The sequence below is a fragment of the Arachis ipaensis genome, chromosome B10 (genome assembly GCF_059453495.1).
Source record: "Arachis ipaensis isolate K30076 ecotype BB chromosome B10, ASM5945349v1, whole genome shotgun sequence".
Lineage (NCBI taxonomy): Eukaryota > Viridiplantae > Streptophyta > Magnoliopsida > Fabales > Fabaceae > Arachis > Arachis ipaensis.
In genome coordinates, this window is record NC_142435.1 from 109053886 (window position 1) to 109056324 (window position 2439).

The 2439-nt window shown below is 40.3% G+C and overlaps 1 non-coding gene across 1 annotated transcript; it reads left to right on the forward strand.

The window, feature by feature from the left end:
• The first annotated feature begins 1863 nt into the window (after positions 1 to 1863).
• Positions 1864 to 1971, forward strand: LOC148581264 (small nucleolar RNA R71). The gene has a single exon (XR_015899666.1). It is a non-coding gene; the product is annotated as a small nucleolar RNA R71 (small nucleolar RNA).
• The last annotated feature ends 468 nt before the right edge of the window (positions 1972 to 2439 follow it).

Sequence of the window (2439 nt, forward strand, 5' to 3'; positions counted from 1 at the left end):
TTTTATTCTGTTTTTAATTTTTTGATTTATTTTGTGACTCCACATGATCATGAACCTAATAAAACATGAAAGAACAATAAAAATAAAAATAAAATTAGATAAATAAAAATTAGGTTGCCTCCCACAAGCGCTTCTTTAATGTCAATAGCTTGACAGTGGGCTCTCATGGAGCCACACAGGTGATCAGGTCAATTTTATAGACTTCCCAACACCAAATTTAGAGTTTGGATATGGGAGTTCAACACCAAACTTAGAGTTTGGCTGAGGCCTCCCAATACCAAACTTAGAGTTTGACTGTGGGGGCTTTAGTTGACTCTGTACTGAGAGAAGCTTTTCATGCTTTCTCTCCATGGTTACAAAAGGAGATCCTTGAGTTTTAAACACAAGGTTGTCCTCATTCAGTTGAAGGATCAATTCTCCTCTGTCCACATCAATCACAACTCTTGCTGTGGCTAGAAAGGGTCTTCCAAGGATGATGGATTCATCCTCATCCTTCCCAGTATCTAGGATTATGAAATCAGCAGGAATGTAAAGGCCTTTAACCTTTACTAACATGTCCTCTACTTGTCCATAAGCCTATTTTCTGGAATTGTCTGCCATCTCTAGTGAGATTCTAGTAGCTTGTACCTCAAAGATTCCCAGTTTCTCCATTACAGAGAGTGGCATGAGGTTTATTCCTGACCCCAGGTCACATAGAGCCTTCTCAAAGGTCATGGTGCCTATGGTACAAGGTATTAGAAACTTTCCAGGATCCTGTTTCTTCTGAGGCAATCTCAGTTGATCCAATGCATTTAGTTCATTGGTGAACAGGGGAGGTTCATCTCCCCAAGTCTCATTACCAAATAAATTGGCATTCAGCTTCATGATTGTACCAAGGAACTTGGCAACTTTCTCCTCAATAACATCCTCATTCTCTTCAGAAGAGGAATACTCATCAGAGCTTATGAATGGCATAAGGAGGTTTAATGGAGTCTCTATGGTCTCTTGATGAGTCTTAGATTCCTTTGGTTCCTCAGAGGGAAACTCCTTATTGATCACTGGACGTCCTAGGAGGTCTTCCTCCTTGGGATTCACGTCCTCCCCTTCCTCCTTGGATTCGGCCATGATGGTTATATCAATGGCCTTGCACTCTCCTTTTGGATTTTCTTCTGTATTGCTTGGGAGGGAACTTGGAGGGGTTTCAATGATCTTCTTACTCAGCTGGCCCACTTGTGCCTCCAAATTTCTAATGGAGGATCTTGTTTCATTCATGAAACTTAAAGTGGCCTTAGATAGATCAGAGACTATGTTTGCTAAGCTAGATGGATCCTGCTCAGAACTCTCTGTCTTTTGCTGAGTTGATGATGGAAAAGGCTTGCTATTAAACCTGTTTCTTCCACCATTGTTAAAGCCTTGTTGAGGATTTTATTGATCCTTCCATGAGAAATTTGGGTGATTTCTCTATGAGGGGTTATAGGTGTTTCCATAAGGTTCACCCATATAATTTACCTCTGCTATTGCAGAGTTTTTAGGATCATAAGCTTCTTCTTCAGAAGATGCCTCTTGAGTACTGTTGGATGCAGCTTGCATTTCATTCAGACTCTGAGAAATCATATTGACTTGATGAGTCAATATTTTATTCTGAGCCAATATGGCATTCAGAGTATCAATTTCAAGAACTCCCTTCTTCTGAGGCGTCCCATTACTCACAGGATTCCTCTCAGAAGTGTACATGAACTGGTTATTAGCAACCATGTCAATAAGTTCTTGAGCTTCTGCAGGCATTTTCTTTAGGTGAATGGATCCACCTGCAGAAGTATCCAATGACATCTTAGCTAATTCAAACAGACCATCATAGAATATATCCAGTATGGTCCATTCTGAAAGCATGTCAGAAGGACACTTTTTGGTCAGTTCCTTGTATCTCTCCCAAGCTTCATAGAGGGATTCACTTTCTTTCTGTCTGAAGGTTTGAACATCCACTCTAAGCTTACTCAGCTTTTGAGGAGGAAAGAACTTGGCTAAGAAAGCCTTGACCAGCTTATGCCAAGAGTTCAGGCTATCCTTAGGTTGAGAGTCTAACCATATTCTAGCTCTGTCTCTTACAGCAAACGGAAAAAGCATGAGCCTGTAGACTTCAGGATCTACTCCATTAGTCTTAACAGTGTCACATATCTGCAAGAATTCAGATAAGAACTGAAAGGGATCTTCAGATGAAAGTCCATGAAACTTGCAGTTTTGTTGCATCAGAGAAACTAATTGAGGTTTAAGCTCAAAATTGTTTGCTCCAATGGTAGGGATGGAGATGCTTCTTCCATGTAAATTGGAATTAGGTGCAGTAAAGTCACCAAGCATCCTCATTGCATTATTATTATTTTCGGCTGCCATCTCCTCTTCCTGTTCGAAAATTCCTGTAAGGTTGTCTCTGGATTGTTGTATTTTAGCTTCTCTTAGTTTCCT